The sequence below is a fragment of the Pelophylax lessonae genome (genome assembly GCF_965119305.1).
Source record: "Pelophylax lessonae genome assembly, chromosome: 5".
Classification (NCBI taxonomy): domain Eukaryota; kingdom Metazoa; phylum Chordata; class Amphibia; order Anura; family Ranidae; genus Pelophylax; species Pelophylax lessonae.
The window spans coordinates 248,309,974-248,326,772 of record NC_138772.1 but is presented as its reverse complement, the minus strand read 5'-3'; positions in this window follow the sequence as shown (position 1 = coordinate 248,326,772).

The following is a 16,799-nucleotide window of genomic DNA, read 5'->3' as shown; positions in this document are numbered from 1 at the left end:
GTTTACACACAATTTATAAAAAATAGTCAAGATTTATTTATATACAATATTTGGATACAATTATTTTATACATATATCCAGTGCATAGGTGTTTGGGTTATAGACCCAAGGTGTGTTTAGAAGAGAGGAAAGTTTTGGAGAATATCCGTGACATAAGTGAAGAGGTGACTTTTATTTTTGGACGTTGTTCTCTGTTTTTTCCAGGCTTGTTGCTTGAAAAATATGTTCACAGAGATCCAACTGTTGGTCCAAAGCGTGTTTATCCAACGCGTTTCGGCTACTGGGTAGCCTTTCTCAAGGATTTTAGGTTATCACCAATTCTGTGGAAGTAGTGATAGGTATTATTTGATCTTTTTTTACATACTTTTTGGTATAATATTTATTTAATATTTTATTTGTATATACATACTTTTTCTGTCTATTCCTGTAAGCCTCCTTGTGTCTGGACGGATTCGCAACAGGAACCACTATGGTGCAGCCTGGGGATATATATATATATATATATATATATATATACACGTTATGTATTGTGTATTTGGTAAGTTCTAAATTTGTATTGGTTTTTTAAGGTAAGTATCTGACAACTTACTGTATGGTTGTCTTCCAATTTCTTTTATTCTTAAGGTTATTGGATGGAGGAGATAATATCCTATTCTTGTGATGAATGGATCTGAGGGTACATATATTTTATATTGATGATTGTGCTGGGTATAGGAGTAGGTTTTAGTTATATTCCTAGGGTGAAGGTACTTACAATATATGTAGCCTGTTCACCTTAGTATAAATGTTTTTGAGGTTTTTTTCCTCTCTTTGGGGTGAAGTACTGGGTTCTGCTGGGCTGTAAAAGATTCCCAGATTCTGTTGTTAAAGTTACTTATTTAGCCTATATATATATAGGTATAGGCATATGGGTATAGTAGACTTACTTATATAAGGTGGGTTTGTGGTCAAGAAGGCGAAAAAACCTTTTGTCCTCCCGCACAATCATTAATAGGTATGTAGAAAGTGGAGATCACAGGTGTTCAGTCCTATTGGCAAACGTTCTATTGTAAAATAAATAGAGTCCAGTGAGCTAGTAAGTGCCGATTTTATTGTTAAGTGACTTGTGATATTTACAGTGGATGGTGAGCCATCCTTTGCAAGACTTACTATTTGGGTAGTTTGTTCCTCGTGGTGCTGCCGTTCTGTCTTCTCCATTCCCTTCGATGTGAAGGAGTAGTGGAGAGACGCTGGTTCCCCGGCCTTATAAAGCCTGTCGCGCAGGCGCAGTGAGTCCTGCACATACTAGGCTTATGACGCAATAGGCGCGATCCCCGGTTACTGCGCATGCGCCCGAAGGTGCGCGCGCATCCGAGGGTCCGTCTTCACGTATTGGCCGCCGACATGGAGGGGAGGAACCAAGATCTCCGGGAAGGGGATCTTGTTGAGGGAGATGGTATGTCCCAAGGTTCCATCTTAACCCCTGGCTGTCCAGGGGCTTACCGTGCCGGGTGCGATTTGAGCAGACAGTTGGGGGCTTATGTGATGACAGAGTATAATCATATATATTCAAGGATCATCGATTAATACATTTATACAATAAATCATAGATAGTACAATATGCGATCTTCAGTTTTCAGTTTTAACAGCAGTTCAAAAGTATAGATTCTCTGGTTTATAGGGGGTGATCAGACATGGGGTATGTCCTGGGAAGAGAGCGGGGGAGGGGGAGGGGGGGTTTTGTTTCTTTTAGCTCCTTTTGGGCGAAAGGAGAGTTTAATGTTCCTACCTACGTTTCCTGTAGGTAAAAGGTTTTGGTGCAAGGGTTTGGGTGAATGGATAGGAAGTTTCACCAGTTGTTCTCATGGATGAGATATCAATTTATACTGCTACATATATCTGGTAAAATTAACCCAAATTAGTGTATATTATTTAGTCTGTGTGAAAGTTATTGAGTCTAGAAGCTATGGTACCAATTACTGAAAATTGATCACACCAGATGTACTGATGGCCTATCTCCTTTTTGAGGCCCTGAAATGTCAGGACAGTACAAATACCCCCCAAATGACCCCTTTTTGTAAAGTAGACAGTCCAAGGTATTTAGTAAGAGGCATGGTGAGTTTTTTGAAGTTATAATTTTTTCCCACAATTCTTGGGAAAATGAAGAAAAATTTTTTTTCTTTTTTTTCCCAAAATGTTGTCAATTTATAAGCTATTTCTAACACATAGCATGTACACAGCAAAAATGACACCCCAAAATTCATTCTGCTACTCCTTCTGAGTATGGTGATACCACATGTGTGAGACTTTTACACAGCCTGGCCACAAAAAGAGACTCCACGTCCAAGTAGCACCATAAGGCGTTTTAGGAGCATAAATACACATAAAACCTTCTTACTACCTATCACATTTTTCAAGGCCCGAGAGCACCAATACAATGGAAAAGTCCACAAAATGACCCCATTTTGGAAAGCAAGCACTCCAACGTATATTCTATGAGGCATTATGGGTCCTTTGAACATGTCATTTTTTTCCACAAGTTTTTGGAAAATGTGGGAAAAAAATAAAAACTTTTTTTTTTTACACAAAGTTGTCAATTTTTAGGATATTCCTAACACATAGCATGTACATAGCAAAAATGACACCCCAAAATACATTCTGCCACTCCTCCTGAGTATGGCAATACCACATGTGTGAGACTTTTTCACAGCCTAGCCATATAGAGGGGCCCAACATCCAAGGAGCATCATCATGCATCCTAGCCACTTGCCTAGGCCTATTTTTGACATTTGGTGTTTACAAGCTAAAATCAGTTGTTTTTGCTAGAAAACTACTTAGAACCCCAAAACATTATATATTTTTTTTTAGCAGAGACCCTAAAGAATAAAATGGAGATTATTGCAATATTTTTTATCACACCGTATTTGCGCAGCGGTCTTCCAAACGCAATTTTTTGGGAAAAAATTCACTTTTTTTAATTAAAAAATAAGAAACCAGTAAAGTTAGCCCAGTTGTTTTCCATAATGTGAAAGATAATGTAATGCTGAGTAAATAGATACCCAACATGTCATGCTTCAAAATTGCGCACTCTCACAGAATGGTGACAAACTTTGGTACTTAAAAATTCCCATAGGCGACACTTTAAAAATGTCTACAGGTTGCTATCTTAGAGTTACAGAGGAGGTCTAGGGCTCAAATTATTGCTCTTGCTCTAACGATCGCGACGATACCTCACATGTGTAGTTTGAACACTGTTTACATATGTGGGCGGGGTTTCCATATGCGTTCGCTTCTGTGCGCGAGCTTGCGGGGACAGGGCGCTTTAATTTTTTTTTTTTTTTTTACTATTTATTTTATTTATTATTTTTTATTTTTACACTGTTTGAAAAAAATGATCATTTTTATTTCTATTACAAGAAATGTAAACATTACTTGTAATAGAAAAAGGCACGACAGGACCTCTTTTTTGTGAGATCTGGGGTCAAAAAGTCCTCAGATCTCACAAGTAAACTAAAAGATAGAAAAAAAAAAAATTAAATAAAATGAAAAAAAAAAAAGGGACCTTTAAACTGGTTGCTAGGCAACGACGTTTGCCGTAGCTCCGGTCCTCCAAGACCATAGAGTCGAGTGAGGGCAAGCTTGCCCTCACTCGACATCCTGTCTGTGAGGATCTGGGACCGGATCGTTTTCCCCGCTGCCGGCGGGTCCGGTAAGCGGGGAAAAGGACCAGAATGCGGCGGGAGGGGGGGGGCACCTCTTCCGCCACCCCGGAAGGGTGATCCCGCGGCGAATCCGCTGCTGGGACCACCCTTATCGGAAAGCCAACCGTCCACCGTTTAAAAAAATACCAGGGTTATGGCAGCTATCTGCTGCCATAACACCGGTATTTAGGTTTAAACGGAGGACGTATATAAACCTTTTTGGACTTAGACATGGTGGCTGTATGAAGGGTGACAGGTACTCGGGTACTTTGCTGGGCAGGTGACAGGTACTCTGGTACTGATGAGCAAGTGGCAGGTACTCGAGTACTCCGATAGGCAGGTGACAGGTACTCGGGTACTCTTATGGGCAGGTGACAGGCAGGTGATAGGTACTGATGAGTAGTACTGATACTGATAGGTGATACTGATACTGTACTGATGGGTACGGATGATCAGTACTGATACTGATAGGTGATAGGTACTGATGGGTACTGATGAGTACTGATGAGTAGTGATGGGTACTGATGAGCAGGTGGCAAGTACTCGGGTACTTCAGGTGTCAGGTACTCTGATGAGCAGGTGGAAGGTACTCGGGTACTCTGATGGGTAGGTGACAGGTACTCGGGTACTCTGATGGGTAGGTGACAGGTACTTGGGTACTCCGATGACGGGTACTCAGGTACTCCGGTGACGGGTACTCAAAGTACCAGAGTACCTGTCATCAGAGCACCCGAGTACCCGTCATCAGAGTACCCATGTACCTGTCATCAGAGTACCCGAGTACCTGTCATCAGAGTACCCGAGTACCTGTCATCAGAGTACCCGAGTACCCATCATCAGAGTACCCGAGTACCTGTCACCAGCCCATCAGAGTACCCGAGTACCCATCATCAGAGTACCCGAGTACCTGTCATCAGCCCATCAGAGTACCCGAGTACCTGTCATCAGAGTACCTGATGGGCTGGTGACATGTACTCGGGTACATTGATGGGCTAGTGACAGGTGCTCTTTATTGGGGGGGGAACCAGTGTGTTTGGGGTGCACTGTAATTGGTAACCAGCTGTTACCACAATCTCCTCCTCACACAGGATCAGTGTGTGAGGAGGAGAACACGGTGACAGCTAGTTACCGTGTTCTCTGAGGACATTTGTGACCGGCTGTGATTGGACACAGCCGGTCACGTGGCAAAGAGCCAATTTCATTGGCTCTTTACCTAGATCGGGGATGGGCTCTGTCCGAGGGACGAGCCTCGTCCCCGATCGCCGCGCTGCGCGCCCCCGGGGGGCGCGCATTAAGAAAGGAACGAGCGTCTCGCGCTGGAGCCGCTCATGTGATCGGCTGTGATTGACACAGCCGATCACGTGGTAAACAGCCAATTTTATTGGCTGTTTACCTTGATCGGGGTTGGGCTCAGTCCGAGGGACGAGACTCACCCCCGATCGCCGCGCTGCGCGCCCCCGGGGGCGCGCAGTAGCGGGGAGATCTGGGCGACGTCATATGACGGCGGCCCGGATCGGTAAAGCCACCCTGCCGACGTCATTTTACAATGACACGGTATGGAAGTGGTTAAAGGGAAAATGGACAGGAACGAGAAAAACATACAGCTGACCTGCAATATCAACAATGAAAGTACAGTGTTTTTAGATTTAGAGATTTTTAAACATCAAGGAAGTCTTTTTACCAAAAAATATTTTAAACCAACAGATAGGAACTTCTATCTTCCAGTTGACAGCTGTCATCATAAAATGTGGCTCTGTAATTTTCTCAAGGGACAATTCGTAAGGCTACGAAGGAATTGTACTAAAGAAATTGACTTCGTAGTCCAGTCAGAAACGCTGGGAAAAAGATTTCTAGAGAAAGGATACCGGGCTGAAGATATACAAACGGCCAGAACACAAATCCAACAAATGAATAGAAATACTTAAATAGGAAGAAATGATGGAGAAAGAAGAAAAGACCAGACAAATTGTGAATTTAAGATTATTTTAGACTTTAATGTGTAATATAAACAAGTAGAGAAGATCGTGAAGAAGCATTGGAACATTTTAAGAAAAGACAGAATACTTGGACCAGCTTTACCGGAAAGACCGAAATTTGTGTACAAAAAGGCTCCGATTCTCAAGGATATCATAGCCCCAGGTGCTATAGATCCACCCATTCAGAAAAAGGAGGGACTGTTCTCATTTATCACAGGTTTTCACGCATGTGGGAGATGTTCCGCATGTAGACATGCAGTGAATAACCAGAAAAAGAAAAAGGAGTTCCTGTCGAACAGTACGAACAAAGTATACCCTATAAAGGATCTGATAACATGTGGTACCATAGGAGTGGTCTACATGTTAGAATGTGGGTGTGGTCTCCAGTATATAGGGCGTACCTCCAGAAGTTCGAGTGTCAGGATGGGGGAACACGTCAAAAACATCAAAAAAGGTTCCATTAATCATAATGTATCCAAACATTTCCGATTGGTCCATAACCGCAATCCCAGATCTCTGAAATGTTGGGGGATTGAACGTGTAGTGAGACATTGGAGGGGTGGGAATTTCATCAGACAATTGAGTAAAAGAGAGTCATACTGGATTTATGAGACCAAGGTTCTTGTGCCTAGGGGTTTGAACGTTGAGTTTGACCTCAATTGCTTTATTAGTGATAAATAATTTTTCCCTCTGTCTTATTTATTCCCTTTTAAATAAATTGATACGATTCCCTTTTAAATAAATTGATACGATTATATTTAAATATTTAAATATTCTTTGTATAACATTTTTATGATTATATATTTTTTTAATAGTAATTCATGTATTAATTGTACTAATTTTATAAATTTAATTTTAATATTTTAATTTTAAATTTTAATTTTTAATATTTATTTAGGGTTTTATATGATATATTTAATTAAATAATTGTTTTTATTAATATAACTTATTTGGATTTACCTCCTCAAATCCTAAATCTTATCTAAGGGTCCCCGTGATTTTTAGATATCAACTATTGATTTTAATATTATTCAATAAATTAATATATTATTTTAAACAGGTTATCAGACTAAAATGGGTCTCTGAAACATTGATATTTACATAGGCGCAGGTTTTGTTTACTATAAGAATTAATTTATATTGTGTCCTTATATAATGATTGCTGACATGTGATATTGTTTATTTTTATGGTTGCGGAATGAATTAGTATCAGTACTTGGTACATTTCATAGATATAAGCCGTGAAATGGTAAATGCCGAGCCTCCAGGGAAGAGCTGTGAGCAGGCTCCTAATGAAAGAAATTTCAATTTAGTAGATTTCATTACGATTTAGGTGAACGATTGAAGGGTCGCTCGGTTTGTTCCCTATGCACGCAGGAGAAGTAGGTCTGTGTTGCAGCATCGGATCCGAATGCTGGCAAAGCTGAGGAATGGCGCTGCGCTGCGCGGTCTCCCCGCCAGGAGTTGGGCGGGACGACGGCAGCAGTAGGACTATATAGGATTCTTATATACGATTGGCTTCACCCCGCTGACGAAGTCTCTGACGCAACGCGTACGGGGGAGGAGCCTGCTCGTCACTACAATGATTCCCGGAGGCTACAGGCAATGTTTTTGATGCTCTGAAAGTCTGCACTACTTGAAGTGCTTTAGATGTAAGTGTATATTCATCTGTTTTGTGAGAATAAATAGCCTATTTAAAACAGAGAGCACTAGATCTCTTTTTCTTTCCACACCGGATTCCTTATATACTTGGAGAGTGTTTGGAGGCGGTGATAGGAAGGGACATCAGGCGGCTGTGATTATCCCAAAGCATGTTTGACTCTCAGGAGTCTGATTTCAAGGTGAGCTGCTAATCTTACACCAGTCACTAGGAGCACTTGGAGTGGAGCATGCAGCACCTTTGATCACGTTCACAGATGAAGATTGTTTCGTTTATTATTATGTCACTTCTATATTCAATGTGAATTGTGACTAATATTATCACTTGATGTCACAGTTTATTCATTGGTTTTGATAAGATTAATATTTATTTTTGACATTATTTCTACATCGATTGATTTATTCACTTGGCACAGCAATATTATTTATTAATTTATCACAGGTGTTTTGTGTTTGACACTGATTGTTTGCAGCCTTGTGCACATTATTTCATCATTTTCACTATTTTATTTAGGGTTTGCGCTGATTATTATCACTGTATTTATACTCCCCCTTGATGCTCTAGGAACTCTGTTTTTTTTCTGCCTAGTCAGGAGTAAGGACCTAGCTAAGGATCTCTGATCCTGGCATTTTTTTCCTTTTTTTAAACTGAACTTTTTCCTTTTGTTGTTTTTCTTCTACAATCAAGTCTGTTCCTGTGAGAATTACTATCAACTGCCGGACTGTGTGACGCACTAAATATCCTAGATCCTTACGGTCCCCCCAGTCTGGCCATCGAGCATGTGCAAGCCTTAGCTCCACACTAGGAGGGCCGCGACATAGCCCCACTGGATGGGGGCTGGCCTGTGAGTGCGACACCTCGCGAGGACGCATACGACCTGGTCATGGCCCGAGTCAAAGCATACCTCTGGCCGCAGCACCCACCAGTCCAAGATAGGGAGATGTTCTGCCCAGAATGGTGCCCGCCCAGTCCCAAAGGTGTGGTGAGTAGTGCCCCCCTCTACCTCGGGAAAAATCAGGGTGGACGCGGGTCCCGCAACCCCCCCCTCCCCACTAATGGACCTCTAGCACACATCCCCTCCCCCATTCCCTTTTAGGGATAAGGAGAAATTTAATTTTTATTATTTGCTAAATTCTCTGTGTGGTGTAGGTGAGTTGTCACTGGAGGGGGGTAGTAAGCATGCTGTTGGCGGCTCCTCTGACTGTTTGTGGGTTCTTTTGTGCCCTGGAGGGGGGGTCCCTGTGTAGGCCCCTTTGCTGCTGTCAGTATTTAGGGTCCCTGTGTGGCCGGGAATAGTTACATAGTTACATAGTTAGTCAGGTTGAAAAAAGACACAAGTCCATCCGGTTCAACCAAAAAAAAACCAGTATTGAAAACCCAACCATACAATCCCATATACACAATCCTATACCCGTTGTTGATCCAGAGGAAGGTGAAAATAAAACCCAGCAAAGCATGATCCATTTTGCTACAGCAGGGGAAAAAATTCCTCCCTGATCCCCCAAGAGGCAATCTGATATTCCCTGGATCAACTTTACCTAAAAAAATATTTTAGTACCCATTTATATTATGTACACCTAGGAAAGAATCCAGAGCTTTTTTAAAGCAATTTAGTGAGCTAGCCAGAACCACCTCTGGAGGGAGTCTATTCCACATTTTCACAGCTCTTATGGTGAAGAAACCTTTCCGTATTTGAAATCTGTTTTCCTCTACACGTAAAAAGTGCCCCCTTGTCCTCTGTGTTGACCTTAAAGTGAACAACTCAACACCAAGTTCACTATATGGTCCCCTTATGTATTTATACATGTTGATCATATCCCCCCTTAACCACTTGCCTACAGTGCACTTTCACCCCCTTCCTGCCCAGACCGATTTTCAGCTTTCAGCGCTCTCACACTTTGACTGAGAATTACTCAGTCATGCAACACTGTACCCATACAAAAATTGTGTCCTTTTTTTCACACAAATAGAGCTTTCTTTTGATGGTATTTGATCAATACTGGGTTTTTTTATTTTTTGTGCTATAAATAAAAAAAAGACTGAAAATATCGTGAAAAAACGCATTTTTCTTTGTTTCTGTCATAAAATTTTGCAAATTAGTAATTTTTCTTCACAAATTTTGGCCAAAATTTATACTGCTACTTATCTTTGGTAAAAATAACCCAAGTAAGTGTATATTATTTGGTCTTTGTGAAAGTTATAGAGTCCACAAGTTATGGTGCGAATCATTGAAAATTGATCACACTTGATCACACCTGATGTACTGAAGGCCTATCTCATTTCTTGAGACACTAAAAAGTCAGGAAAGTACAAATACCCCCCAAATGACCCCTTTTTGGAAAGTAGACATTCCAAGGTATTTAATAAGGGGCATGGTGAGTTTTTTGAAGTTGTATTTTTTTCCCACAATGCTTTGAAAATTAAGATTTTTTTTTTACAAATTGCCGTATTAACAGGTTATTTCTCTCACACAGCACATGTATACTTGCAACTACACCCCAAAACACATTCTACTACTCCTCCTGAGTATGTCGATACCACATGTGTGAGACTTTTTCACAGCCTAGCCATATACAGAGGCCTAACATCCAAGTAGCAGCGTCCGGCATTCTAGGAGCATAAATTACACATATAATTTCCTGACAACCTATTGCACTTTTGAAGGCCCTGGAGCACCAGGACAATGGAAACCCCCATAAAATGACCCCATTTTGGAAAGCAAACACCCCAACGTATAATCTTTGAGGCATAATGAGTCTTTTGAACATGTCATTTTTTTCCACAAGTTTTTGGAAAATGTGGAAAGAAAATGAAAATGCTTTTTTTTTACACAAAGTTGTCAATTTATGCAATATTTCTAACACATAGCATGTACATAGCAAAAATTGCACCCCAAAATACATTCTGCTACTCCTCCTGAGTATGCTGATACCACATGTGTGAGACTTTTTCACAGCCTGGCCACATACAGAGGCCCAACATTCAAGTAGCCCCGTCCGGCATTCTAGAAGCAGAAATTACACATATAATTTCCTGACAACCTATCGCACTTTTGAAGGCCCTGGAGCACCAGGACAATGGAAACTCCCATAAAATGACCCCATTTTGGAAAGCAAACACCCCAACGTATAATTTGTGAGGCATAATGAGTCTTTTGAACGTGTCATTTTTTTCCACAAGCTTTTGGAAACTGTGGAAAGAAAATGAAAATGCATTTTTTTTTACACAATGTTGTCAATTTATGCAATATTTCTAACACATAGCATGTACATAGCAAAAATTTCACCCCAAAATACATTCTGCTATTCCTCCTGAGTATGGCGATACCACATGTGTAATACTTTTACACAGCCTGGCCACATACAGAGGCCTAACATCCAAGTAGCTCTTTACACAAAGTTGTCCATTTATCCACTTTAAGACTGGGCCTATTTTTGACACTTGGTGTTTATAAGCTAAAATCATTTTTTTGCTAGAAAACTACTTAGAACCGTCAAACATTATATATTTTTTTTTAGCAGAGACCCTAGAGAATAAAATGGAGATCAATGCAATATTTTTTATCACACCATATTTGCGCAGCAGTCTTTTTAAATGCAATTTTTTTGAAAAAAATTCACTTTTTTTAATTAAAAAATAAGAAACCAGTAAATTTAGCCCAATTTTTTTCCATAATGTGAAAGATAATGTTACGCCGAGTAATTAGATACCCAACATGTCATGCTTCAAAATTGCACACGCTCGCGGAATGGCGCCAAACATTGGTACTTAAAAATCCCCATAGGCAACATTTTAAAAAATTCTACAGGTTACCAGCTTAGAGTTACAGAGGAGGTCTATGGCTCAAATTATTGCTCTCGCTCTAACGATCACGGCGATACCTCACATGTGTGGTTTGAACACCGTTTACATATGTGGGCGGGACTTGCGTATGCGTTCGCTTCTGCGCACGAGCTAACGGGGACAGGGCACATTAATTTTTTTTCCTATTTATTTTATTTAATCATTTTTTATTTTTAAAAGTTTTTTTTAAAAAAAAAATGTTTTGATCATTTTTATTCCTATTACAAGGAATGTAAACATCCCTTGTAATAGAAATAGGCATGACAGGTCCTCTTTATTGTGAGATCTGGGGTCAAAAAGACCTCACACCTCACAACTACACTAAAAAACAAAAAAAAAAAATTTGAAAAAGAAAAAAAAACAAAAACAAAAAAAAAAAAAACGGCCCTTTAAACCAGTTGCTAGGCAACGACTTTTGACGTAGCTCCGGTCCTCCAAGACCATAGAGTCGAGTGAGGGCCATCTTGCCCTCACTCAACTTCCTGTCTCTGAGGATCCGGGACCGGATAGTTTTTCCCGCTGCCGGTGGGTCCGGTAAGCTGGGAAAACGTCTAGAACGCGGCGGGAGGGGGGGCACCTCTTCCCATGCACCGTTGCGGCGGATTCGGCGGCGAATCTGCCACTGGGACCACCCTTATCTGAAAGCCGACCGCCCGCCATTTAAAAAAATACCGGGGTTATGGCAGCTATCTGCTGCCATAACCCCAGTATTTAGCTTTAAATGGCCGATGTATATAGTCGTTAGGCGGTCGGTAAGTGGTTGCATGTATATAGCAAAAATTGTACCCCAAAATACATTCTGCTACTCCTCTTAATTATGGCAATACCACACTTGTGAGACTTTTACATAAAATGCACATCTAATTTCCTGACAACCTATCATTTTTGAAGGCCCCTCACATTTTTAACACATAGCATGTACATAGCAAGAAATACATTACAAAATACATTCTATAAAGGAAAGTGTAAAAAAATTATTACCTGTGGTTGTAGTAGTGCAGTTGTCCACAGAGGAGAGCATTAGTCCAGGCAGCACGCAGGGACATGCTTAGCGACGACAATAGCAATTTTCCAGGCAGCAGGCAGGAATATAGTCTATAGTCAATACTGGGATATTGTCAGCACAGCCGCAGCATTTGTCCAAAGGAATTTTCCAGGCAGAGACATGGTCAGCACAGCCATAATATTGGTCCCAGTACACTGCAGACAATCATTGTACCACTCTCCAGCTAATATCATGCAGCAGGCAGAGGCATGATGGTAGTAAGTCAGCTGAGGGCCTTGGTCAGGTGAGACATGGGGACAGGGGTAGAGGCTTCTCCCACACAAATCTCTTTGAAGCCTCCGGACTCCAGACCCTAATCTGGAATTTACGAAACCCAGAGAGAACCAAAAAAACTGGTTTTCTCTATCCGGAAAAACAACTCTGGAGCCCCTCACATATGTGAGACCCCTGTGTACTACAGTAGCAGGGGGCGACAGATCAGTTCAAGCGGTAGGCAGAAGAATAGTCGGTAAAACAAGCCAGGGTCAGTTCACGTGCAAGCAATCCAGGCGGCAGGCAGAAGGGTAGTTGAAAAAACATGTATGTAAATATGAAGTGGTGGCGCTGCTTATAAAGTGCAAATAGGTATATATAAATATATAAAATGAAAAGAATATAAAATGTAGAAACACAGATGTGATTGAGGAATAAAAATATAAATATAAATGGTGGATATGTAAATAGTGCCACAATATAGTGAAAATCCAACATAAAATGGTATTGGGAATGAGTTAATATGGAATATATGAAAAAATATAAAAAAGTAAAATGAAGTAAAATATAAATAACCACCAAAGTGCGTAATATAAAGTGCAAAGTACTACAATATATATATCCTAGTATATACCTAAAATAATAATATCAGCATGTTGCAATAAAATGGTAAGAGAATAACTTAAAATAATAATACATAGGCGATGGTATAATATGAAAAAGTGTGCAAAAAGTGCAACAATTAAACTGGGTGTGCGGGAAACTTTTCCGGAAAAATAAATAAGAGTGCGGGAAACTATTTTTACAAAGTGCAGCAAGAAGTGATGTGATCTAAATTCATGTGATAAATAAGTCCGTATAATAGTAAAGGTGCAAACAATATTATGGGCAAGCTAGATGTGCGAAGAAATATGAACTCCAAGGTGGAAATAAGAAATGGTATTCAATCAGATCAGCTGATAAAATAAGTCCATATATAGATGATTGTGCCCCGAGGAGTGGTGAATGAATAAGTATCCTGCGGTGACCCCCAAGGTGGGTGACTGGCGAGTGGCGGGGAAACCTCTAGTAGAAAAACCTACTCACCAGATGTACCCACCCCACACAGGGGTATAGGGCAGGTACTGTAGAAATATCCTGTTGGTCCTGGCTCTGGGTAGTAGTTCCCTTCCTGGGGGAGATGTAGTATAGGGTCCGCAGGGATATCCTAAAGTGGGATCCTATCCGATAGTAGGATATCCAACGATCCGTGGGGTGAACTGATATGGCCACTCAAAGGTATGTGGATGGAGGGATCATATAAATGGAAAAGAACTCGATAGTGTAATACCGTTTTTAAAGTTTATTCCTTCCAGCAGTAACATAAAAATGGGTACTCACATAGATAAAATCAGTAAACAGCGAGGTAGTGGCGTCCCGGAACGCAATGCGTTCCAACTGGAGACCGGAACCGGAAGTGACGTGACGGCGCTGTACGCGTTTCGTCATGTGACGTCTTCTGCAGCCTGCAGAAGACGTCACATGACGAAACGCGTACAGCGCCGTCACGTCACTTCCGGTTCCGGTCTCCAGTTGGAACGCATTGCGTTCCGGGACGCCACTACCTCGCTGTTTACTGATTTTATCTATGTGAGTACCCATTTTTATGTTACTGCTGGAAGGAATAAACTTTAAAAACGGTATTACACTATCGAGTTCTTTTCCATTTATATGATCCCTCCATCCACATACCTTTGAGTGGCCATATCAGTTCACCCCACGGATCGTTGGATATCCTACTATCGGATAGGATCCCACTTTAGGATATCCCTGCGGACCCTATACTACATCTCCCCCAGGAAGGGAACTACTACCCAGAGCCAGGACCAACAGGATATTTCTACAGTACCTGCCCTATACCCCTGTGTGGGGTGGGTACATCTGGTGAGTAGGTTTTTCTACTAGAGGTTTCCCCGCCACTCGCCAGTCACCCACCTTGGGGGTCACCGCAGGATACTTATTCATTCACCACTCCTCGGGGCACAATCATCTATATATGGACTTATTTTATCAGCTGATCTGATTGAATACCATTTCTTATTTCCACCTTGGAGTTCATATTTCTTCGCACATCTAGCTTGCCCATAATATTGTTTGCACCTTTACTATTATACGGACTTATTTATCACATGAATTTAGATCACATCACTTCTTGCTGCACTTTGTAAAAATAGTTTCCCGCACTCTTATTTATTTTTCCGGAAAAGTTTCCCGCACACCCAGTTTAATTGTTGCACTTTTTGCACACTTTTTCATATTATACCATCGCCTATGTATTATTATTTTAAGTTATTCTCTTACCATTTTATTGCAACATGCTGATATTATTATTTTAGGTATATACTAGGATATATATATTGTAGTACTTTGCACTTTATATTACGCACTTTGGTGGTTATTTATATTTTACTTCATTTTACTTTTTTATATTTTTTCATATATTCCATATTAACTCATTCCCAATACCATTTTATGTTGGATTTTCACTATATTGTGGCACTATTTACATATCCACCATTTATATTTATATTTTTATTCCTCAATCACATCTGTGTTTCTACATTTTATATTCTTTTCATTTTATATATTTATATATACCTATTTGCACTTTATAAGCAGCGCCACCACTTCATATTTACATACATATTTATATAGCCTTTTGGCTATATTTTAAGTGAGGCTGCAGCTTACCTGTGCACACATTTAATTTATCCTCTGACATCCTTAGCGCGGATTTATTTATATTCTAGTTGAAAAAACAGGCCAGGGTCAGTTCACAGGGAAGTAATCCAAACAGTAAGAAGAAGCGTAATCGGTAAAACAAGCCAGGGTCAGTTCACGTGAAAGCAGTCCAAACAGTAGGCAGAGGCATAGTGGAAAAACAGGCCAGGGTCAGTTTATGTGGAAGGCAGTGGCATGAGGAAAATTGGTCAGCACAGATGAAAACGGGGAAATGGGCTAGTAATTTACGAATCTATGGTAACGTGTGAAGCATTCTCCAATGCACAGGCCAGGTTGGGAGGGACAGTACTGACAATAGAAGCTGGTGTCTTTACGAAACCCCCTTCTGCTGCATACACGGCATCTTTTTTGGCGTCTTCGGCCTCCGTGGAAGGTAGTCTGGGAAGTGGCGCTCACTAAGTCGGCTAACAGCCTCAGAGCAAAGGTTTTCTCGGGGGAGTCCTTGTGGGTAGACGAGGGTCGTGACATTTTCCTCAATGAATTTTAGGAAGGAGATGGAGCTTTCAGTGGATTTGGAATAGATTACATAAGCGTTATAAAAGGCCAATTGAAATAAATAAATTGCAACTTTCTTATACCAGAATCGGGACTTCCTTGTGGCCAAGTAGGGCTGAATCATTTGGTCATTAAAATCCACCCCCCCCCCATGTAAAGATTGTAATCGTGGACACATTTTGGCTTTTCAGTGGGACCTCTTCTTCTTCGAACCTCCACTGTGGTGTCGTTATGAATGGTGGACATCATGTACACATTTCTGTGATCCTTCCATCTCAAGGCCAGCACCTCGAAACAACGGGGGAATGTCCACCATTCATAACGAGTGGCTGCTATTTCCCCCTTCCTCATTCTTTTATTCACCAAGGACTGTGGGAAGCCCTTCCTGTTCTTCCTGGTGGTTCCGCATGCCAGGGTTCCTTCAAGCTACAGATGTCTGAAAAGGGGCAGGCTGGTATAATAATTATCCAGGTAAAGGTGGTAGCCTTTCCTCAGCAGTGGGTACGCCAGGTCCCATACAACCTTTCCGTTTGTGCCCATGTAGGCCGGGCAATCAGGGGGATCGAGCTGGGAATCTCTTCCTTCGTATATGCGGAATGCATACAGATATCCCGTAGCTCTGTCGAACAGTTTGTACAATTTGACCCCATATTTGGACCTTTTGCTCGGAATGTATTGCTTTATTGCTAGCCGGCCTGTGAAGTGTAGCAGGGACTCATCTACACATATGTTTTGATCAGGGACGTAAAGTTCTGCAAAACTTTGGGAAAGAAAATTTATGAGGGGGTGAATTTTATATACAGTAGCTTGTCAAAATTTGGATGATTTTGGGGGGGGGGCACTGGCTGTTGTCACTAAAATGAAGGAAGCGCATGATAATTTCATACCTGGACCTGGACATTAGGGCAGAATATATGGGCATACTGTGTATGGGGTGGGTGGACCAATAGGCATGTCCTTAATTTTTTTTTGTAACCCCCATGTTTATTGTGAGGCCCAAAAACATTTTGAACTCCTCCAAGGTTAACTCTCTCCACTCAAACGGACGGGAATAGGAAGATTGGGGGTTGTTAACAATAAACTGCTGGGCATACAGATTTGTTTGG